At 42.8% G+C, this 26,010-nt stretch overlaps 1 protein-coding gene across 2 annotated transcripts in view; it reads right to left on the reverse strand.

Moving 5' to 3' along the window:
• LOC147718704 (integrator complex subunit 6-like) overlaps window positions 1–26,010 on the reverse strand; it is a 340,537-nt gene that overhangs the window by 284,714 nt on the left and 29,813 nt on the right. The window lies entirely within an intron of this gene.

Raw genomic sequence — 26,010 nt, forward strand, 5'->3', positions numbered from 1 at the left:
ACTCCTTTTAAAACATCGGTCAGGACTCACAATGGCAAGAGAGGTTTAATATCCCGTACCTACTATGTCCTTCAACACTCAGGCCCAGTGTGTCTGCACACGTATCAATCACAATGGCATGCTGATTCCACTGAGGGTATCACCAAAAAGCAGTGGGAGATGCTCTCGCAAGATATCCCTAGGATTTAACGTAGTATGCCGCAACGCGAGTCAGCGTACAAACTCATGACACAATAGTATTACACACTGACACGCCTTTTCACCATTTATCTCAACACATCTGATCTTTGCTGGTGCTGTAATTCGACTCATGATGATTTTCACCACATATGGCAGTTGTGCACTGTCATTTCCACTTATTGAAAAAAAATCCTAAGCCACATTAAGCGCGCGCTGGGCTTTCTCCTTCCTGGCTCCTATCTCACACAACCTTGGGCATATGCCCCATCGAATTAGAGGCCATGACACACACGGACTGGCTTCTGGTGGAGCACATGCTGGGTGCTACCAGGCAACTTATAGCTCTCCATTGGAAAAGACTCTCTACTCTCCTGTGGCCTTATGGTTTACATGCCTATTGCATGTTATGGTCATGGAGCTTTTTAAGTGCTGCTGGCGTCCAAGTGGAGAGTGTCCGGGTGGATCCAAGGGTAGATTGTAGCTGTGAAGAACCTGAAAGCACAGGGGACAGAGTCTGGGGCACTTGCCAGTGACCAGGAAGGCACTGAGAAGATGCCCACCGATGTCGGGTGATTTCAGGTGAAGAAGGTGAAGCTTGACTCTTCAGCCACGAGGACCAGGAGGCGTCGAGGACGACCAGGAGCTGGATTCAAGCTGTCCCATGAAAGATGACGAGTGCTGCGGTGTCAGTTTCCAGATTGGACCCAACAAGCCTTGTCAACAGCAACCCACACAGAAAGCAAAGATTGGCTTCGGTGCAGACCAGCAAGGTCTGAGGGACTCACCTTTTGGTAGGGAGTCAGGGCACGTCTGGAGCAACCAGGGCAGCCAAAGAAACAGAAGAGTTACCTTCGTGGGGACCCACCAGTCAACGGATCAGGGATCGCGAACAAGCCTTGAGCGGAAATGCTAGAAAGCGGGCCCACGGAACACTCGTGGAGTGTAGGCCCACAATCTTCGGTGCAGATGGTGCTCGGGCTTGGACTACAAGTAGCCCAATGCACAACGTCGGGAAAACTCGGGAAGTCAATGCACTTGCAAATGTGCACGGTGTCCAGGAGTTCCGGTCCCACGTCTCTCGTGAGGGCTGCGGGTCTCAGCTTTGCTGGGATCTCATGTCGGCCTCTGAGAAGTCTGGAAGTCCGTGTCTTGAGTCGTGAATACTTCGGGGTCCGGCAGGAGCCTCGGAAATGCAGACCGGCAAAATGCTTCTTTGGTGCCTGCTTGAGCAGGGGAGTCACTCCTTGACCCCAAGGGAGATTATTCTGTCTTCTAGTCTTGTAGAATGTCGAAGTTCCAGGATATATGTTGTAGAGTTTCGTCCAGGTGTAATCTGCAGTCCTAAGGATTGGGGTCCCATACTTATACTAAGTTAGGGGGTTGGACATACTCTGGACACCCACCTATGGGAGGATCCAGGGAGGGAGTGGTTACACCCCTTTCCCTTTGTCCAGTTTCGCATCAGAGAAGGGGCTTAGTGCCCCTGCAACCGGTTTAAACTGGGGTATGCACCGGAACACCAAGTGTGCCCCCAGCACTGTCTGAAAAGCATTCTATGAATGCACCCAACCAGCACCAATACAGTAAAGCCTGTCTGGGAGGTGGTTACACCTCCCTGTGACAGGAAACCTATTGTCCAGGCCTCCCCTGCCAAGTTTTGTCCAGCAGCAGGAGGTCAGACTCGTGTCTGTGGCCGCAGCATCTATTTTGTGATGCTGGGGCTCTTTTAAACTATTACCGGTTAGGTAAGTGTGTACATGTCTTCTCCCTCTAGAAGTGTGGAATTCTACTCCCGCCCCCAGGACTGGCGGGGGGTAGGATTCCAAAGTGTTTGACACCAAACACGACATGTGTCCATGCAGCCATTCCAAAGTTAGCATTTAACGTGAGGTTAGAATGCACTTAAGAGTATATGGTCTGGCTGCATCACAGAACAGCCTAAAAGCATAGATTCCGAAAGCTGCAGAGGGGTCCTGCTCATGCATGGGCACCCTCTCACACAAAACCAAGCACTTTGCCTTCAGGATTGATTAGGCCTGCCATATGAGTAACTTATAGGTTTATATGTGTCAGTGATTAAAGGTAGATATAGATAACTATATCTTAGTAAGTGGTGCATGCACTACCTTACCCAGGCTTCAGTAGCAGACCTGTGGTACCATTTTGTAAGGCTTCCCAGGGGTGGCATAATACATGCTTCAGCCCCTGATAGGCCTCTGGGGTACCTATGCCCTTAGTACCTAAGGTGCCATATACTAGGGACTCACAAGGGTAAATCTGGAGTGTACCTAAAGTACATGCAATCATTTTAGAGAGGAAGCAGCTAGGCTGGGGCCCTGAATAGCAGGATTCCAGCCAAACTAAGTCAAAAACCATCAAAACACCCAAACAAAAGTGGGGGCAACCATATAGTCAGATTCCACCCTCCTACAATTTCAACACAACTCTTGATATCCCACCTTTCCAAAAGTAGATCCCTAGCATGACTCATTATTTAAATCCTGTTAATGCTGCCACCTGATCATCTTTTCCCAACTTATAGAGGCTTTTCCTTAATACGTCTCTGTCACATTCTAATTATTTGTGTTTTTCGAGATCTTAAATATCAATCAGCTATCCGAAAGGTGAGTGAGATCTATTGCCCCATTTGGTCTCCCAACATCACCGAGAGACCAAAGTCTGATTCTGGGTACCCTTGTTTGTCCTGCCACCATTCACTGATGATCATTAACTATAACACTCTCTACTAAGAGATATCAGCCGTAGTCGCTCAATACTCAAATGTAGGTTTAAAGCATTTTGCTAAAGCTATCTAGGAAAGTTCCTGATTGCACAGAAAGACCCCTAAGATTGAGTTACATTCTGTGAAAAGTGTGAGTTCTCTACGGGAGAATTCTGTAGTTGGTACTGTACGTGCGACAGAGCCATCCTTTTAAACATTACACATCTTCCATAACAAATGCTTTTTTGATTTAGAAATGTACTGCTCCTAAAAGCTGCAGCAGAGAGCTTAGTGACGTGAATTTTGAACAACTATAACTATAAAATTGCCTTCAAAAGTAATGGATGTTTGTGCATCACAAACCACAAATGAAACGAGTTGATACTCAGTGTTGGACTCATTAAGCAAGAAACTTTTTCCACATTAAAAGGCTGAAAAGAACCACAAGTATTCGAGCACATGAGACACAGACAGCAAGCATTTATACTGAAGTGCACAATTACATTTTGAACAGACAACGCCATAACCCAAACTTTCTGTCGAAGCTTTTACAAGTGCCATATTTCTCAAATGAAATATTTAGGTTCGGGCATAAATTGCATTAGCTGGCACCCAGGGTGCTTTTAGTTAATAAATAAAAACAAAAATACAAAATATCAGGCCTGCAAACTCACACTTTGGCACCTTGTGCCACATGAGATTAGTACTCTTCTTAACCACATGGCTGCTGGGCGTTTTCCCCCCATGTGCTGGGAAACTCTTGATGCCATTTATTCATGACGAGCTCAGCTCGTCATCAGCACACGACACCCGTGGGTGATGACGAGCTGAGCTCGTCATCAGCATCGAAAGGGTTAAGGACACTGGTTAGGAGCAGATATTACCCAGTAAGCAAAGGATGAAGTGAAAATCCTACAGAGTACATTCCCAGCTCGTCTGTTGGAGGTGTTCACCATTTGAAGTCCATTATAATTTTGAATCCTCCCAGGAACATGGAAAAAGGATATTCAGAAGCATGTGTTTTTGTATTTTGAAGTGGGTAAGAAAACTAGGTTCTTGGAAGGAGCCCTGTCTCCTCCCTTATTGTCTTTTTTAGCTGTTTATGTAGCTACACTGTGAAAGCTCTGCCATCTCCCAAAGCAAGCCCAAACTCTCCTCTCACACTGAAAATGCTTTCTGCATTGGCAGGTCTGGAATATGTTCAGAGAGGGGTTTTGGATAGGTCCTCTTCAGATTTAAATGTTATGACTATCAGTGGTATTTAGGAGCATACCACAAGAGAGCCATTTGATGGTAAAAGGGTCTGTCAAAGAGTTGTGTAGTTTTGCCGACTTACAGCAACTTACTTTGTCTAGCAATGAGTGCAGATTCTATAGTTACATTAGCAGAAGGTGAATGACTGACACGTGTGCTGGCTATCTTTCATGACGAACAGCACACAACGTAATTTGTACAGCTTAAACTGTTATATATATATACATCCTGTTAGATTTCTTCAGGGAAATTAAGACATTTTTGTTTCGTCATGTCTTAATACGTGTTACCCCAAGCAAGTGTAAGTCACTATCCTGTTGTAATAATCGGTTTAGGAAACAAAGGTCCTAGACTGCCTAACAACTTCGATTTAGCGTTGATAAGCATTTATTAGTCAAAAAAACATTAATGTACCAACATTTTAAATATGAACTGCGATATCCTCAAAAACCCAAGGCACACAATGTCGCTATAACTCTGGACATATAACTTTTTTGATTATTTCCTATGTGCATCGATGTTTTTTCCTTGTTTTCAAAAATGTACAACATACACCTCATTTTAATTTCTAATGATTTTTTCCACCAACAATATAGACACATATAACGATATATACAAATTAGATAAACAATTAATTATTATTTTCTGAAGATAACATTTTCGACTAATGAATGCTTTTCAACGCTAACTCGAAGTTGTTAGGCAGTGTAGGACCATTGTTTCCTATACCCATTGTAAAAAGTGGACAGTACATTCAAAAGTATGTTAGTCCAAAGGAGTTCAATAGCCACTTACTTTTTTTCCATTTAAAAAAAAAGACATGGATATGTGGTGCTGAGAGAAGGGCTTCAAAAGAGCTACTTTCATATGTTGCCATACTACCTACAGATGCAGGAGCAATGCTTTCAAGTTGATAGTAACATTTGTGAAGACAGACTCAATAGTTAATACTTTGAATAAATTGCGAAAATAAATAATTATGTTTAATTATTCTCTCCAATATCCAAGTTAACATAGTTAATGGAGAAATAGTTTAAATTAAACGTTTGTTTCCACTGCATATGTTGTGTAAGATTCAGACAAATTGAATTCTCCCTTCATTGCATGTCATTTTTCGCATTTCGGTTGTCTTTAGCTCGGTAATATTGCAAAACCTGTGTAGGCCAAGGAACGCAGACTTGCTGCTGAACTTTGTGACATTGAAGATGATGCAAGTTCTGTGCAGGGCAAAGAAATAGATTGGCCCACATTTGCTCACTTATTAGCCGCAGCGATGCTTAGACATTATCTTTTTGAAGCCTTTTTTTTAGGTCGAGCTGATGTGGCATTCATGCGAAGCATGAATGCATCAGCTCGACAACTTATGCTGCCCGTATTTAGGAGAGTGGACAGCAATCAGACGCGCGCTTTCCCATTGTCAGATTTCACCTCGGGAGCGCGCGTCTGATAGCTGCGCATGCGCGGTGCAAGCCCTGGCTCTCACACAGACACAGGCAGCCCCCACCCCTCTGCATGCACGCACGCACACACACAGACAGGTGCAAGCCCTCGCTCACACACAGACCCAGGCAGCCCCCACCCCTCTGCATGCACGCACGCACACACACACAGGCGCGCGCATGCACACGCAGGCACACTATCCCCTGCCTCGCATTCTCTCAATCACGCATGCGCACACACATGCGCACACACATGCACACACACACGCACGCACACACGCACGCACACACTCCCGCCCCCTCCCCTACCCCACCTCACAGGCATACACACAGGCACGCACGGACTTCACATTAGCCCTGGGCCCCACTCACCGACTGCGCTCTTCCGGCGGGGCTCCTCTCGCGCTCCGCTCCTCACGGCGCGGCGCGTCTCGTCTCCTCTTCTTAATCGGGGCTCCCTCAGGTCAGAGGAGCCCCGCAACAGGCGCCTCACTCCTCCTTCTCCCAGGCCCGGCAGGGCGCTCCATGCGCCGGCGTCTCACGGACCTCAGGAGGCGGGACATCCGGTCGGCCGCGAGCGGATTGGCCGGCCGGCCAAGAGCTTCCGGGTCGCCGCGGGTCTCGCGTCTCTTCCGCCTTGTTTTTTGTGGTATTCTGGTTAGAAGTTAAACCAGTTATTATTACCTTCAACAAAACTTCATGTTGCCTATGGGGGCTGGGCCGCATTCGGGCACCTTGGCACTTTGTCACTTTACATGCATAATCCGCTCAGAAAACCTATGCAAACTGCGCGTCGATTGTCAACTCCTGTAGAAGCTTCTCTTTGAATATTTTTCACACACCCAGTTTTGAATTGGGCACTTCATTTGGCTGGTGACTGGTTACGGACATCTAAAATACCTGACGATGTCTGTAGTTTATTGCATTCCTTTTGGCGGCCACGTTTGCTGTAGGTATACATTCATGCCTGTTGTACATAGGACACTCACAGGTGACGTGTCTATCGTCGCTGTTTATTTTTTGATAGCAAGTTCTTTCTGGTACCCTCTGAGTTCTTGCTCTAGTCCTCGGTTGAAGGAAGAGAGGTTGATGTGTGCAGTGTCTTTCTGGCTTTATGTTTGGAAGGTTGCTGCATGGTTCGACCCCAAGTTTGTGAAGTGGGTGCCAAGTCTCCTTGTCCTATCGAGGTGGTTGAGAGGCATTTTGGGCGGCTTCATTTATAAACATTGGCCTGAACATAGACGGAGGTGGAAAAGAAAGAGTGGCATGGGAACACAAAGCGGGGCACCGTAGTGTCAAACTGATGGCTGTGGGGCACAGAAGGAACACAGAGAACAGTAATGCAGCTCAGCAAGAACTGCGACTGAAATAACGCAGACCGCTTGCTCAATGCATGCATAGCGATGTTGGTGAAGCACACCAGAAAATTACTCTATCCATGTCTTCAGTTTTTCTCTAACCTACAGATGCATTCATAATATATTCATGATCTTTTCTGGTTGGTTTTGAGTTGAATGTGCATTACTGTGTTAATGAACGTCCAAAATATTAATCAGGGATGCTAGATTAAGTTGTTGTATTATCTGAGTACATTTACGCTCTTTAAGTGAACATAGAGCTTCAGCACATCAGTGGTTATATTTCACTTTTAATAAATGAAGGGTGCTCCCCATCACACCCCCTCACCCCGTCACACCCCCTCACCTCGTCACACCCCCGCACCCCGTCACACCCCCACACCCCGTCACACCCTCGCACCCCGTCACACCCCCGCACCCCGTCACACCCCCACACCCACCCCTCACCTACCCCTCACCCACACCTCACCCTCGCACCCCCTCGCCCTCGCACTCCCTCCCCCTCACACCCCCCTCACACCCCCCACCCCACCCCTCCCCACCCCTCACCCTCACACACCCTCCCTCACCCACCCCTCACCCTCACACCCCCCTCACCCACCCCTCACCCTCACACCCCCCTCACCCACCCCTCACCCTCACACACCCTCCCTCACCCACCTAGCATAACAAAACAAATTGTAGCATAATAATAAAACACAACAAAACATAGCATAACAAAACAAAGCATGGCATAACAAATTAAAGCATGGCATAACAAATCAAAGCATGGCATAACAAAACATAGCATGGCATAACAAAACATAGCATGGCAAAACAAAACATAGGATAGCACAACAAATCAAAGCTTAGCATACAGCATCACACCGGACCACCACAGCATCACTCAGGGGCACCACAACATCACTATGCGCTACCACAGCATCACTCATTTGCCATCACATCACTCAGCGCCACCACAGCATCAATCTGTGCAACCATGCAACATCACCTGGTTCAAATAGGTTTTCTCAATGTTTCAAGCTTTATTACAAATGTAACAAAAAGATGTTAATATTTCACTTCTGTTCTTGGATTTTCGTCACAATAAAATACACTGAACATAATCTTCACAAAAGTTATTTACAAAACTTTAAGCTATTGCCATTATAAATTACAATAACTTTTATTTAAGTATTAATTATTGAAAAAAAATTAAAAGCCATTATTATTTGTAATATCAATACACGTAAGTCACGTAAATACAACACATATTGCATTACAAATGCTAAAGGTGTCACATTTGCGAAAGTTATAACTATTGGCATTGTAAATGACAAAGCTATTAATTTCGCTATTTTCAAAAACAAAACCTAAATAAAAAAATTGTCATTTACAATACCAATAGCTCAAACTTTCCTAATGCGAGACCTATTGCATTGCAAATGCTTGTGTTATCTTAGGTATAACGTTTTAGGGTCGAGCCTGCGAGTGCATGTACGAGCGCATGCGTCTCGCTTGCAAGACACTATTGTTTACAATAAAGAGCTTGGAGCCCACCCATTGCTTACAATTCATTGACTTTGTTGTCGCTCTTCTTTGCTGCCTCCTAATTGGCCCGCGACTGCTGGACATCACTTTCTGTTTCTTCTGTGACGCATGGACCAAGCACAGATTGATTCATCGTGATTAGTGTCCCACCGCTGCTCACACTGGGATTACGGTACTATTTTTTTTCGTTCTCCTCCCACCCACCCTTTTTCCTGTTGCTTTTTCACCCTGTCTCCATCCAATACGCACCTTAGCCATGTTGCTGCCCTCGTCCCCCAACCCTACCCATCGTCGTTGCTTGCCCATACTCCAACCATCTTTCCACGTCCTTGCTTGACCGTCCCACATGGAAAAAAGCTCTAAAATCAAGCGCTGGTAGCATCATAACGCTTTTCTTTTTTGAAGCATTAAAACAATCAATAGACATGCAATGTCTCCAGGGCGGCCGGCATCGATCGAGTGCGGAGGGCTGTGGCTGAGGTGTAAACAAAAAAGATGGGCGGGGTGACGGGGTGTGAAAGAAAAAATAAACGCACCTGATTGCCGCATCTCTCCTCAGTTGTCCCTGGCTAGAACAGGCTCCCCATAGCCAATCACAACATTGGTCTGAGCACCGTGCCCAGACTGGGGGCCGGGGCATGTTCTCCACCCAGGTTGTAATGCTGCCTTGGTGGAGGACATGTAAAGTGCACATGAATGTTTGGCCGGCCCGAGACGCTGCCCAAACATTCATGCACTTGGGAGTGGGCAAACCTTTCCTCCCCCTGCTCTTGTGTGAGCAGCCTGGCCCCTCTCGCAAAGCTGCAGCAGCAGGAAAACATAAAATTATAATAACATTGAGTTATTATCATTTTGTTTCCTTTATTTCACTGCTGCAAAGCGGAGGAGCTGCCACTGAATGTCTCTTAAAACAGATTTGCTTGCTGAAAAAGCTCTCTTTAAATATTTTAAATGGTTTTAACACTTTAAAGTTAGATGTTGTTCCTTATCCAGCATTTGAGGCGGTCTGATGTAATAGTTTTTGAATTGTGTTTTTCCTATCGGCAACGGGCGTGGAGTGAACTTATCACACATAGCCCCAGCACTTTCAGACTTTGCACGCTTGCCTTTTATGCAAGACACTCAATTACATTAAACCACTGTGCGGCACATTACTTTACTGCTAGCACTAAGCTGAGAATGTGGATTTTGAATTATGCATGTTGCATCAGGCCATGTCTAAGGTGTACAAGCAAAATAAAAAAGAAAGCCGTGGCAAAGTCCGCAGGTCTTACTTTTGGGACCTATTAGCTTTGGCAGGGCTTGTTAAACTATGCTGAATTTGCACACAACTTGCAACATGCTCCAGAAGAAAGAAAAGCTACGTTCGAGAGGAGGACATCTGCCAAATGCGACGCATCAGCTTGTGTTTTACAGGAGGCACTTAGGCTGCATGGCATATGAATCACAGCTTCTAACAATCAATACCTACGTGCTGTCTCAGTGATAATACTCAGGTAGACTTTAATGATAGTTATGCAATTTTACTACGGATTTGTATATTACAACTTCTGGAGATTTACTGGGAAAACAGTTCCTTGTGGTTCCGAAAACTAATTTGTGATATGTATATTTTTTATATATGACCTTTGTTATCATCACACCACCATGTCAGCTGGATTTTTTGCTCCTTTATTTCATTGAGTTTTGGTAGACATAAGCAGCGTTTACCTGCCTTCCTACCTTGACACAGACATCTAGTGTTGTGTGTTTTCCGAGATGGAACATGCAGGCTCCACTTTGTAAGGAGATATCTGAACAGCTGTTTACATGCGATGGGTAAACCCAGGGAGTTACTGTGGCCTCTGATAGGTGCATGGCTTGTCCTACATGCTATGCTGCCTCCGGGCATTGTTTTTGTGGTATTTTAAAAAGCAAGCGGGAAACGCGTGCTTCCCAGATTCAACTTGTAATTTTTGTATAACAATCAGAAGAATTTTAAGTAATCACAATTTGCTTTTATATAACATTTGTTCGCCGATTGAGAAAATTTGTAAGCAACAGTGCTATTACCCACCAAACCAATGAGTCCATGCTACCAGGATGCAGTTAGCGCACAAATCTGCTGCTGCCTACCTGGCGTAGATTATTTTAGTTTTACTTGCTCGCTTTCCAAAGTTGGAGATGCAGAGCAGAAACATTACCTTTACATTTTTGTGTTCATTGGCGAATCTCCGCACATCTGGCCTTGGCCACCGTCCCACGTACCCGTAAGACTACGACTGGAGAACGGTCCTTCTGCTACCTCGCAGCAAAGACCTGGAACACCCTGCCTGTCCACCTCAGGCAATCACCTTCACTGCCTCAATTCAGGAAGGATCTCAAGAGCTGGCTCTTTGACTGAACTACAGTCCCCCACCACCACACCCTCCCTCCATCGCCTTGAGACCCTTACGGGTGAGAAGTTGTGCTTTACAAGTCACCTAATTGGTTGATTGATTTAAGCATACTGCTCAAACCTGGGTTCTGGTGGGAGGAGATGTAACCATGAATCTTTATGAAACAGACAGGAAAATCAAAAGATGATACGTAACAATTATAATATATTTACAATATGTCACAAGACAGAAACAATAAGTAGCAAGAACGGTAATTAAAATTCAGCTTGGTCAAAGTAACCTGTGTCTTGACTGTCAGGTACAACCTAAAACAGGCTACTCTCACCTTTCCTCAATCAGGGAACAAACGGCACATCAGCAATTACCCCAGAAGGGCGGTGCCATTCTCTAATCAGCTCACAAGGCTAAGTCGATCTAATTTATTACGGCTTGAACTCTTACAGCAGAGTATCTATTTAACTGATTTATCATTTGTGACGTGTATAATAGACACATTAAAATGTCAATATTAACCCCTATTTTAATCCTAAGTAAGTGCAGTGAGTCCGGCTATCTCTGTAGCCTCATCGAACAAAACAAACAGAAACATTCTGAATAATTTAAGTAAGGCTTTTGTTCAGCAGTACTAAATAGTTTTACAGAGGTGTACATAAAATGTACATGCCTGCGAAAACCATTAACTGGGTCTTTTCTTAACAACTTCACAGGTGACAATGGCACTGTCATTGCTATGGTTTTGGTACCTGTGGTGTTCTATTTACGAAAATAAATTTCCAATAGTAGACCTCCTCACATGGACCTGTTGGAGTTTGCTTTTCTTTCCTTCTTTCCAGGTAATGTCCATACTTGGCCTTACGTAACGTATACCGAACAGGGCAAGTGTTGCTTATGCATCTCAATACCTTTTCACCTGTTCCTGCAGTGACTCCCAAAGATGTTGAATCTCAGTCCACGTCCAGCTCCTCACGTATGCTGGATGTTGTACACTTCACTTTGGTAGCATTGAGGGGATTCGTAGTAACTAACTAATCCCCTCTGCTTTCTGTTGTTTATGAAACAATGACGAGCCATACCATACAATGACACACCACATCATACAATGACAGGCCATACCCTACCATGCCAGGGCATACCATACAATGACATACCAGACCATAGGACGGAACTTAAAAAAATTGACAAATAGAATACATCTTGCATAGGAGAGACCTACTTCAATACTTGTTTTATGTAGAGCTGTTGCACTTCTGTCCACCCACAGGAAGCGCTCAACCAAAACAGCAGTCACCAACAAGGTCATTTGATTAGGCGAAAGTCAAAGATGAGAGCAAAGGTGCAAGAGCATGACCACTAGATGTCAATGGAGCAGCTTCCCCCCCTCAACCCTTTCTGCCTCATTCAATCCACAATAAACCCTATTCAATCCGCTATGCGGCTTTTCCACAAACCACCTCCACAACCCCCTCTAATGCTAATGTCCTCCAACTCACAAGACTACTCCCAATTCTACCTGAGGCTACATACAGCCAGGGAGACATACCCTTTGATGCATTCCCAAACCTCCCATGCTCTAGCTTCATCTACACCAGGCACCACGTGCTCTATGCATCCTCACGATTAGAAGTTAGAGACCCAGAAGCTAAATTCCCTACTCTTCAATGTGAGATCCATGAAAAAGAACAGTCACAATATACTTGGCCTATTAGATATTTCACTGAACCTCACTTTCATCACAGATAAGTGGCTCAGCAAGAATTCTCCACCCTGATGCCATGAAACCATATCCCCGAAAACAGTATAATCAACAAAAATTGTATCTGCAAAATTGGAGGTGACCATGCCCTCACCCACAAGGCATCTTTACAAACATCTCACATCAAAGACTTCACCATAAGAGACTGTGAATCCTTGCTGATAAGATGGCACTCCACTCAATCATTTGCTAGTTCCTTTCTCTTCAATCTATAGACCGCCACCCAAGAGTACAATGCTTAAGGACACCTTACTGGACGCAGTAACCAAGACGCTACTATAATCAGAACACCTGGTTTAGCAACTAGAACAACAAATTTCATTATATCCAATCTTTAAAACTCCAACCTACAACAAATTGTAGCAGGCCCATCCCACAGTGCCAGTTATACGCTCAATGTTATATCTGCACCCACGGACATACCTCAGTGATTGACAACTCCCCAGTTGTCTGGAGCGACCACCCTTGTCTTCAGGATTAACACAGAAATCTACAACACCACCTCCAAGACAGCAGCTAAAAGAAGCTGTACGTTTCAATATATTCCACAACAATTAATTCTTACACGCAAGCATAGGATACTGCTGAAAGTTACCCAAATCAGCCTGTCTTCTGCAGTTGCTCTAATCTCATCAGAACCACAGCATAGGTTGAATGTAGTTTCTGCTCTGCTTGAAACTCGTGGTCTGGCTAACTTCCCTATAGTACCTAGCAGATATATATTCCACTGAGCTTTTATTCAGTTCCACAATAATGGAATACGTCATAAAATCAATGTATGCTCCCTGTCTATTAGAGCAATTTACAAGCATGCACAACAAAATATAGTGCCCTGTCACACCTGTTTCTAAAAGCACTACCATATGCAAAGGACTGCATAATCAACCCACATTGTGATGTTGACCTCTACGGTCTCTTTCCACATTAACATGCAGCCAGCTCAATACGGAACTGGGATTACTCCTAGTGTACACATCATTGCACTTCTGACTCTGCTATTTCTATACAGCACGCATGCTGCAGTGCTGTCCCACACACCCAATATGTGTTAGGTGACATGCGTAGTTCTTACTCGCACAGCTGTTGGCAGCTATTTGAAACCAGGTTTTGCTGGCAAAGCACTGCAAAACCACACAATACCAAGTTTCTCAAGGAACAGGTGCTACTGAACTAGGAAGTATACACTGTGAGGGCTGACAGTGTCTTCCTTCCTGGGCAACTTGTACCCTAAAAGGGGTAACAGACTGTCTTTGCAGTTTCATGCAGATGAGGTTATATTTTGGCATCTGATGGGCGCACTCCATTTCTTTGCTGGCAATTTTTAAGGGAATGATTAGATTCAACTATCAATTATTTGGAACAGAAGCTCTAAGCAAGATGTCTATCTGTCTCAAGTCACAAGAACATTCATGTATTATTCTACTTCGCATTCTGTGCATCTACACACAGAAGAATAACCTTCTCTGTTCAATGCTCTCGCCCTCAATAATTCAGTCTGGCCAAAGAGTTTCTTGCCCTGGGAGCCAAAAACAATATTTGGCAATGTGACCATGCCTGTAGTTCCTGACTAGACTGGAATATCATGTCTAATCACTAAAACTAAAATGTCATTTGCTTTGCTTTAGAACAATGTGCTGTTCAATTTCCTGCACAACTGACTTTGAAAAATGGATTAAAAAAACATAAATATGAAAATTAAGCAATTTGGGGATTTCAATTTGAATACTTGAATGCAAAATTCTTAGAATGCATCAAGATGTCTCGAGCAACAGTAATCAGAGCTGGCAATTCCCAGAAACAGAGCGTGGACTTAGCCAAATAGTAGGGATAAGTAGTCTGCGTGAGTCGCTGGCATACATCTCACCAGGAGCAGGAAGAACAAGGACTTCACAGCAAAGCATACAAAAGCAAGACTGGGATATGTTCTACTAGTTTGGCATGCCACACAAGATATGCACGACTGATGTCAAATTCAGCCAGCACGTAAATCAGTGGCTGGTCTTCTCATGCTAATCTCAAGCGTTGTAACCATATCTGCAAAGGCTCCAACCAATAAAATGTTTCTATTTCAACACGCTCATATCATTACCTGTGTGGCTCGAAAGGAAATAGATTTAAAATTTTGAAAGAACTGAATCTGTTACCTCAAACTTTGACATGTAAGTGAGGTGATAAAATACGAATGGATTTTTAAAAGTCTGTTATGTTTTATGGCCATCTGTACACTGTTTTTTGCTGTAGTTGTGACCATGTATCACTTTTCGTTAGTCAGCAGGTAACTTTGCACACAGTTCGGAGGTTGCCATCACAAAACGGAGCCCGATTCTAATTTTGATGAAGAATTAAGGAGTCCCAGGATTAGTCCGGGTTAGGTGGGAAAGTGATATTCCTTGAACTGCGGGTGAACACAGTTAGTTAGTGTTAGAGGAATCTGGCAGACTGTTTACATATCTCTTATGCCGGTATATACACCCCTTGTCCAAAAATGAAGAGACTCGTTAATGCGTTCAACTAGATAGGAGCAGGCCGTTCCTGGCAATGTGGTGCTGTCTTATGGGAGATAGCATAGCAAGTAGGAATGTGATAACGTGTTGTCTACTAGCAACTGTGTAGCGCATTCTACCATCTGTGTGGCATTTTTTTGCAATCTGAGAGCACTTTTTGCAATGGAATTTTCTCCCTTCAGATAGATATTGTTGTTTTTTGTGTCAAGTTTAAAGATTTGGTAAGAATGTCATTATCAAATGGTCGTTATAGGTTATTGTGAAAATAGGTTTCACCCTGCTACTAATCTTTTTAGTGTTTTATGCGCACTGATGTGTGCCGAGGGACCTTTCCATTTCTCACTGAACTGGGTAGTTAGTAGTCATAGAATAGCATATGCAGATTGTTCTCTACACAGCATCGTCAGCTAAGCTGTAAAACTATGATACTTTAATTGCAACAATGGCGACGAGTGGAAACTAACCTACATGTAAATACGTTTGAAGAGGAAGATCAAGTTTACCTGGAAAAAGTGAAAGGATATAGGAGAGAAAGATTAAGTCTTCAAGAAACTAAGAAAAAGGAGATTAAGTTAAAGCAAATTCTAAAAGAAAAAGAGAAAAGAGTTTGATGCCTACAAGAAAGAAAAACGCCATTAAGGCCAGCCAGCAGCAGTACAGAGATCTGGGCCTAAATCCATTGTTTTTTTGTTCACCATGCCATTCCAGTTTGAACCCAGCCATATGCAAATCAGTCTTGACCTTGTGCCCCATGGGAACAGTCCAGCCCGAACTGCAAAGCCAGCTCCTCCCTGGACTGGAAAGAAGCATCCAAGGACCGGTTTCGGGCTTTCAGCCCTCATCAGCCTGGATAGCTTGACTCCAGTGGCGTGGAGAGCAAGGGACTCACGTCTGAGCATGCCTGTCCCACTCGGGGTGACAAATGCAAAAACAACAGATGATGGACAGAATGCAGAACAATGTCCTACATTCACCCCAGTACAGAGATCTGGGCCTAAATCCATCGTTTTTTTGCTCACCATGCCATTCCAGTTTGAACCCAGCCATATGCAAATCAGTCTTGACCCTGTGCCCCATGAGAACAGTCCAGCCCGAACTGCCAAGCCAGGTGGGGAGTGAACTGGCAGAGCAAGTGAAAAAAGAGTACAGCATTTAACGCTACAACATGGTGTTAGAGCTGAGGATTATGAGATTTAGGTGCTGTGTTGATTGATTGAAAGGCAGTTTGGAACATGTTTCAGCGTTCTGGATTGCTAAATGCAGTTTAGGTGCAAATTTCATTCTGGAAGCAAAATCTGGGTCTGGGGGAACAAGAAGTGTGTATCACACGTGTTGATACCTGCAAACATGAGAACTGATCAGAATCAGTGTTTATTTACAGATTTACAGTGAACATTCTGCATTAACGCACCTCGGAGGAACATTCTGTGCATGCCTGCATCTGGGAGGAACGGGTGAGGTATTGCTCACCAGCGTACTGAACATAGTGTTAACTGCTATGTTATGTTTCTCATGTTGGGTTTGAGTAAAGTTGTCAGTAATATTGAATATGGTTGAATGAGATGTAAAGCAGGATGGTAGTTATATTGATTCCATGTTCGATATCCAGAAATTGTTTTGTTGCGAAAATGCTGTTTTGTAAGAGTAGAATTGAGTATATAATGTCCTTGGTCCTGAAGGGTTGTGGAGGAGGGAGAGTTCCTTACATTGAGTTCAATTTTATGTAGTATCCCGTTAGGATGAGCAAGGGTGAGAGATTCCCTCTGCCTACTGCTGTAGCAAGCATTTTGTTATGAGTGATTATTGTTTGCCTACTGTTGTGATGCGTGAGTGTGGGTTGAGAGACACACTTTACTTTGCTTTGCTATGGTCACAAGATGCCCTAGGTTGGATGAGTGTGGGTTTAGAGATACCCTTTACTTTGCCTACAGTTGTGTTCACAAGATTCCCTGGGGTGGGATCAGTGTAGGTTAAAAGAGACCCACCTTCAGAGTAGTTGTAGTGTCCTATGTAAGGATGACCATGGGTCTTGTGAAACACTATACCTACTTTTGTAGTATGTAGCATACAGGCCCCAATAAATACAATGTAGCACGGAAGGAGTATGCAGGAACTGCATACTCCTTCGGTACTACATGGATGACAAACACCCCATACTTTGCTTTTCTTTGGTTACAAGATGCCCTAGGTTGGGATGAGTTGGGGCTGAGAGACACCCTTTTCATTGCCTCTTATTGTGTACTCAAGATTCCCTAGGGTGGGATGAGTGTGGTTTGAAAGAGACCTTTACTGTGATTGTTTTTGGAGTGTCCTGTTGTAAGGATGAGCTTGGGTTGTGAGCTACCCTATGCCTACTGTATTTGTGTGTGTGGTTGAAAGAGACCTTTTATATTCTCATAAGTTGCCCTAGTTGGGATGAGTGGAGGTTGAAAGATACATGTTGTTTACTTTTTGGACTTGGGTTGCAAGATACCCTTTATGATTGTTTATTATTTCCAAGGGGGATATGTATTATATCTTGAATTAGGCATGAAGCATCCTCTCCTTAGTTCTCTACTACGTGCAGCTCGGCCAGAGTGTGAGTGTGCATGATGTCATAGAGTTAGAATGTTTATGTATGCTTGACATATCAGTTGGAGTGAGCAGGCTGAGCAGCAGTAGGCTGCTCCTGGTGGGGCATTGATGTTACATCTACATCACATATGTAACCTGGACCAGAGACTTTTTTCTTCTAATAAATTTCTTCATAAAACCTACACTACCTGCCTACAGAGGAACATTCTTTGATTGCAACAATGCATCAAACGAAAATGGGTGACTTAGCCTCTTACAGTTATTCCACACTAAAGACCTGCTTCAGATATGGGTGACTTAACCTCTCACAGTCATCGCACTTAAAACATTAACTGCTGTGCTGGAGTCACACCAGCTGAGGCATCGCTGTGGCTGTCTCTGGTGGTTTCACCAAGAAGGCGGATTCTTCTCTTAGATTCTGTGTAGGCTTGCACAGTCTGAACCAAGTGGTAGTGATGGATTGCTTTCCCCTTCCTAATATCAATGAATTGATCTCTTCCGTATCCGACTGTAGGTACTTTTCCAAGTTAGACCTCAGGAGTGCCTATCATCAGGGTAATTTGCACCAAGACTCAATGCATTCATTATCAATGTAGGTGTATTTCAGTTCAACATAGTATCGTTTGTACACTCTTCAGCTGTAAGTGTGTTTCAAAGGCTCCTGACACGCTTGTTGGCTGGAATCACAAACTTAGTTTTCTTCCAGGATGACATACTTATATTTGGCAAAGATGTCCCTGAGCACAAAAAAATCTTGCAACAAGTGTTAAATCGTATAGCAGGCGCAGGCATGACTCTGCAGAAAGAAAAACAAATGCAAATTTCTAGTCAGCCATTTGATTACTGGGGAAGGTTTAAAACAGAAATTGAATTTGGTCAGCGCGATTGTCAATGCACAAGTTCCCAGTGACAAAGGTGTGTGAAGATCCTTCATAGGTCTCCTTAAGTACTATTCAGTGTTTGTGAGGGATTTTGTTGAAAAGTCTATTCCATTGAGGGACTTACTTAGAAAAGGAAAGAAATTTGAGTTGGGGAAGACCCAGCACATGGCTTTCGAACGACTCAAAATGGAAATTGCGGAAGCTGATTTGTTAGTACCATTTTAATTTGGGTTAAGAACTATTTTAACGGTTGATGCAAGTGAAAATGTGTTGTCCCAAATGCATGAGCAATCCGAAAGAACAGTAGCTTTTGTGTTGCGCTTGTTAACAGAGGCATTAAAGAATTACTCGGTCATCGAGCTTGAACCATTAGCGGCATCATGGGCTGCTAACCATTTTCAGGTGTCCATATGGGGCAGAAAGGTTATTCTAAGGACTAATCATAAACTGTGATTACAAGTGTTAGGACCTAATGGTTCAACTAGGTGATCAGGTCATCTGGCAAGGTTGGTGTGATATTTAACACTGCAGCTTTAATAGAATCTCAAGGACATCACTAGCCATGTCACCGTATGTGTCATAGAAATGTTCTATTTGATGTCAGTTGATGTCTGCTGGCATTGTATGTGGATGGGATCTTTTATTCCTGGATTAAACTTCATTTTATGAATCTTATTCTCTTCTGGATTTATTGAGAATACTTCACTGGCGTAGTCGGTACAGCTGCACCATTCTTTTTGTCTAGTCCTGGTGAACCTCCAATTAGATGGAAAAAATGGAAAGTGGTCTTTGAACGTTATGCCAAAGTCTGTGGGACTTCTCTCAGCGCTGAGAGAAAATGTTCTTTATTGCGTCATTGTTTAGGATCTGAAGGCCAAGATATTTTTGATGACTTGCCTGATCTTTCTCCTGCAGACGCAAATGGTTTAAATGAATATGAAATTAGTATAAAGAAATTAGATATACATTTTTTGCCTAAAGTTAGTACTATTCTTGAAAGATATCAATTCACTAAATGTATGCAAAATGATGAAGAAACCATTGAATCTTATGTAACTCGTTTAAGGAAGCTTGCATCCTCATGCAAATTTGGAGCTTTAATTGATGAACGTATTCGTGATCAATTTATGTTTGGTTGTGGGATAGAAAAAGTTCGAGATGAGTTATGGCTAAAGGATGAACCTTCCCTTGATGAGGTATTAACTATTGCCAAGCGTATTGAACATTCTCTTAAATGTGTGGCCATAATCAAAAAGAATGCTGAAAAAGAAAATAAAGTCCAGGTGGTAAGAACTAAAAATGATAAATATGTCAAAGATGCCACTAGACCAGAGTTTAAAAAATCTGGTTCTGAACTTAAATGTTTCAGATGCGGCAAACCAGGTCATCTTGCTAATGACAAGAAATGTCCTGCTCTCAAACAAACATGTTCCAAATGTAAGTTGAAAGGTCATGTTTCTTCTTTGTGTAAAACGAAAATTAGATCTAAGGTAAAAGAGGTAGATATTTTTGAAAAAACTTCTTCAGGATCTGATTGTGATATCGAAGTGGTTCAAGCTATTGGGGATGGTGGGGTCCCACGTAAAAAACCTGATCCTATTGATGAAATATTAGTTGAGGGTGAAAAAACTAAAGTTTTGTTCGATTCTGGTGCCAAAATTACCATCATTTCTGACGAATTTTTCACCAAGAAATTGAAAGGTAAGGTATCTCTTATGAAAGCTGACATCATTCCATTGGGATATGACAAAAAACCGATAAAACTACATGGTTATTTTATGGGGCTTATAGAGTACAAGTCTAGGTATGTGGCTGGTAAAGTGTATGTCTCAAAGAAAGGTGACAGCTTAATCAGCTGGTTTCACTTAGGTGATATGGGTGTATATTTAGATCCTAATGCCACTCCATGCATACAATTGAGAGACAGAGTTCTTAATGTTACTAATGAAGAAGAAACATTAATTGAAGATAAGAAATCAATTGAAGGGAAGTCAATGGAAGACAAATTCACATGTGAGTTAAAAAAGAAATTTCCCAATGTTTTTAAAGAAACTCTAGGTTGTCTTAAAGGTTATCAACATAAGATAAGGGTAAGGGATGACTCTGTTCCTGTAAGCTGTAAGGTCCGGGGTGTACCTTTAGCTGTAAAAGAAGATATGAAAATAGAAATTGGGAAACTCATTGAAAATGGCATAATTGAAGAAATAGAGGGTTGTGAATGGATGGCTCCAGTCGTCGCAGCGCGTAAACCGAATGGAGATTTGCGTTTATGCATTGATCTCAGGCAACTGAATAAATGTGTAATTGTTGATAGATATCCCTTACCTAATATTGCAGAGTTATTGGTATTGTTAGGAAATGCCAAAGTCTTTAGTACAATAGATCTTACCTCTGCCTATCACCAAATTGAATTGGAGGAGTCTTGCAGAGATCTTACTTCCTTTATTACGCCTTTTGGCACGTATAGATTCAAGAGGATGCCATTTGGCTTAGTTTCTGCTTCTTCTGTGTTTCAGCGGGTTATGGAAAAAGTGTTAAAAGATGTCACTGGTGTTTGTATTTATCAAGATGATGTATTAATCTTTGCAGATAATGTGTCTGATCATGACACAATATTGAACATGGTATTAGAAAGATTCAGCAAACACAATCTCACTGTAAAAGCAAGTAAGTGTACATTTAGGTCTGATTCTATTAATTACTTAGGACATAATATTTCAGGTGATGGTGTGAAACCTAAATCCGAATTGGTAGACACCATAAACAAAATGGTGGCACCTGAAAATAAATCTGAACTTATGAAGCTGTTAGGCATGATAGAATATTATGCAAAATTTGTCAAAGGCTTTGCTGAATTAACAGTAAACATGAGGTGTTTGTTGAGGAAAGGTGTGGAATTTGAGTGGTCTGATCAATGTGAGAATGAGTTTGTTGAAATCAAACAAAGATTAAACAGTGCTCCTGCGTTAAAAAGCTTCAACCCTAAGTTCAAGTCTATTCTAGTCACTGATGCGAGTGAGAAAGGGTTGGGTGCTGTATTGAAGCAGAATGGTCCAGAAGGCATGCAAACCATAATGTTTCTGTCTAGGAGTTTGAGAGATGCTGAAACTCGTTATTCCGTTGTAGAGAGGGAAGCATTGGCTGTGTTTTGGGCAGTGAGGAAGCTAAAGAAATTTCTTTGGGGTCTGGTCTTTGATGTCTATACTGATCATAAACCCTTAGTGGAAATTTTTAGCAAGAAAGGTTTGGATCTGGTATCTGGGAGGATATCAAAGTGGGTTATTGGCCTACAGGAATATAGTTTTGGTATTCAATACATTCCAGGTGTTGATAATGGAATAGCAGATGTTCTCTCTCGTTTAGTTCCTAGTAGAGATTTGGAAGACGATTATTTGGACTTAGATGATGAATTGGTGTGTGCTGTGGATTATGAATTTCTATCTGAGAAGAAATGGTCTGAAGAATTAGCAAAAGACGTTACTCTATGTGAGGTTATATCTTTATTGAGAACTGGTTGGGTCAATTGCAAAGTAGGTTCTGCTTTGACTAAGCCTTTTTGGACGGTACGCAGTGAATTATCTGTTGATAATGATTTATTGTTTCGTGGGACGAGGTTGATCCCTCCATCTAGTCTCAGAAAGGATTTGATAGATTTGGCCCATGTTGCTCATTCAGGTTTATCCAAAAGTAAGGAGAGGCTTCGCATGTCTTATTGGTGGCCGGGAATGGATAAAATGGTTGAAAGAGTAATTAGGGATTGTATTCATTGTAATGTCAGTGACAAGTCTTATAGTGCGCACACACAACCTATGTTCTTAAGAAGAAGACCAAATGGTCCTTGGCAGGACATAGCTCTAGATCTAGTGGGTCCCATACAACATAGAGATTCTCAGGTTTTCATACTGGTGGTTATAGATATGTACTCAAGATGGCCAGAGGTGTTTTTTTTGTCAGGAATCGATTCGAGTAAAATTATTCAATGTTTGAGTGAGTTATTCTGTAGAGAAGGTTTTCCGGCAACCATTTTATCAGATAATGGTGTTCAATTTGTTTCCAAAGAAATGGAACATTATTTATCCTCTAAGGGTATTACACACAAGACCTGTTCTCTTTACCACCCCGAGGCCAATGGTATGGTTGAGAGATTTAATAAAGTAATCAAGGACACTATTAGTTTAGCCAAAAACTTGTCATCTGATTGGAAGAAATGTGTTTTGGCAAAAATAGAAGAATACCGTTATACTCCTCATGCCACAACTGGTAAGACTCCATTTTTGTTGTTTCGTGGGAGGATTCCGAACACGCAGGTTGAACCTTTCTGGGTTAATAAGTATGAAGTGTCAAAGGGTAAAGAATGTGTGTGCAACAAAGATGAAATTCTTGAAAATGAAAAGGATAAAGCAGAACGTAGAAAAGCATATTTTGATGTTAAGAAAAATGTAAAAAAAACTGTTGTTTGTGTTGGCGATATGGTCATGGTGAGACGACCTGGCATGGTGGGTTGCTCTGAAACAAAGTTCATGAAGCCTATCAAAGTAATCAAAATTTTCAACAATGCAGTGCAAACTCAAGATCATCGTATTTGGAACTTAAATAGAGTTGTCATTGTTAGAAGGAAATTGCAAGATGGACTGATTTTTGACTCCAAGGAAAAGGATTTGGAGAAAAGTAGAGCAATTGTTTCTGGAAATATTAGGTCTTCTACACGTGTGTCCAAAAGGCCTAGTTATCTTACTGATTTTGTATGATATGTGTATCTTGTTAATATTGTGTATTTAGCATAATTTATTTATTCATTTATTTTCTCTTCTTTGTTTGTTTTGAGGGAAGAGGATGTGTGATATTTAACACTGCAGCTTTAATAGAATCTCAAGGACATCACTAGCCATGTCACCGTATGTGTCATAGAAATGTTCTATTTGATGTCAGTTGATGTCTGCTGGCATTGTATGTGGATGGGATCTTTTATTCCTGGATTAAACTTCATTTTATGAATCTTATTCTCTTCTGGATTTATTGAGAATACTTCAGTTGGCTGTGAAGTTACAGGAGTATGATTGTGAAATTGAATATCTGCTGGGTTGGAAGAACAGCGTAGCAGACTGTTTGTCTCGGTTTCCCGACAAGGCAGCAGACAAGTGCACTTTCGAAACGTAAGAGGTACTGGCTGACGTAGAGGATGCGACTGAAGGCCTACAGAGTTGTGTGCTAATGAGTGAGTGAGGGGTAGCCATGTAGTGTGACAAAGTCTTTAAAGTAGTGAAGGAGTTGCTCAAAGGTCAACTGAGGAGGGAACGCACGCTTCCGCAGGCAGTCAGAAATTTTCATAAGATCCTGTGGGAGTTATCTCTTGTGACGAATGGGTGAATCATACGTAATGAAAGATTTGTGCCACCCACAGCTCTGAGGGAAAGACTCATAGGTTTGGCCCATGAAGGACATTTGGGCCAAACTCTAACAATTAAGAGACTGAAAAAGCAATTTTGGTGGCCGAGGATGGATGTCCAAACTAAGGCATTTGTAGTGAAATGTGTGACATGCAAGAAATCAGAGAATAGGCTGAGAGTTGGTCTAGGAGTGACTGAGTGCAATCAGCATGTGGTTGAGGCTGAGAGTTGGACTAGGAGTGACTGAGTGCAATCAGCATGTTGTTGAGGCTGAGCAAGTGTGGGAAAAACTGTGTTTGGATTTCATTGGCCCATTTTTCACCAGTCCGGATCATGAAAGGTATGCGGCGGTCATACAAGATGCCAAGTCTCGGTGGTTGGAGGTTGTTTTTATAAAGTCCATAAACACCAGAGCTCCAATTTCTGTGTTGGGGGATTTATTTAGAAGGGAAGGCATACCCTCTAAATTAATCACGGTAAAATGGCACACAGTTGACCTCCAAGGAAATGCAATTTTTTTAAGTGGTTTGGGTATTCATCACTTACGCACTTCACTTTACAACCTATGAAAGCAATGGTCAGGTCGAGAGACTCAAATGGTTGGTCAAAGGCTCCATGGAATTAGCTCTTAGGGTTGGGATTGACAAGCAGAAAGTGATCAAAGACATGTTATGGGCATACCGCATCACAGTAATTTCTGGGACGGTAAAGACGCCTTTTGAGCTCATAAGAGGCAGGAGATATGGCATCAAGTTAGTTCCATCGTGCGTGGGTGTGGTCCCAAGGTTTTGGAGAATCTTATGACCTCTGGTACAGCTCAGGGTCTGATTAAGGTTGATGATTGAGTAAAAGTCAAACCGGGTGGGGTTACTGGTGGTTTATCCAAATTTCATAGTCCATACAGGGTAAAGGAGGTTGGGACAATTGGGTCAGATTGGAGAATGGACAGACTTGAAACCTTAGAAGAGTAGCTTTGTTAAAACAAGCATTTACAATGTAATGGTCTCAGCATCATTAAAGGTAGAGCTATTGGCATTGCTCATGACATTTCTTTTCTTTTTTTTTAAATCATAAATAAATGGCATTGTCACTTACATTTCCAATAGCTTAATCGTTAAATAAATGGCATTGTTATTTACAATGCCAATAGCTACACCTCTACAGAGCCACCCTCACACAGACAGAGCCACCCACACAGAGCCACCTACAAAAAAACTATCCAGAGCCACACACACAGAGCCATACACACACACAGAGCCACACACACACAGAGCCCCCACACACACACACAGAGCCCCCCACACACACAGAGCCCCACACACACAGAGCGCCACACACACACAGAGCCCCCCCACACACAGAGCCCCACACACACACACATAGCCCCCCACACACACAGACCCCCACACACACACACATAGCCCCCCACACACACAGAGCCCCACACACACACACAGAGCCCCCCCCACACACACACAGAGCCCCACACACACACACAGATTCCCACACACACACTCAGAGCCCCACACACACACATAGAGCCCCACACACACACAGAGCCCCCCACACACACAGAGCCACACACACACAGAGCGCCACACACACACAGAGCCCCCCACACACACAGAGCCCCCCACACACACAGAGCCCCACACACACACACAGCCCCACACACACACACAGAGCCTAGCTGAAACAAGATTTCCACTGCGTTATAAAACGCAAAGCTGTGGTGACGACAACCGCCTGTGCTTCCAGCTAGGAAAGTTCAGTTCAAGTGTACTCTCACTACTTGTAGCCACTTTAAAATGGTTTCACAAAGACTAGCTGTCCCGTAACATGGATACAGAAATAGTAACTATTGACGGTGTTCATTGTGGAACTGGCAACAATGGGGTGTGGGGGGTCAAACATAATTAAAAAGTTAGCCTTTTTGTCAACAGTCTGCGTTAAAATGCTGCAGAGAAATCAAACAGTACTGGTAATTTCAAAGCTCAGTTTTGCAATTTCGAGTATTATGTGTGTTTGTGTGTGCATGTGTGTTTCGTTC

Source organism: Lissotriton vulgaris, chromosome 4_1 (assembly GCF_964263255.1).
Source record: "Lissotriton vulgaris chromosome 4_1, aLisVul1.2, whole genome shotgun sequence".
Classification (NCBI taxonomy): Eukaryota; Metazoa; Chordata; class Amphibia; order Caudata; family Salamandridae; genus Lissotriton; species Lissotriton vulgaris.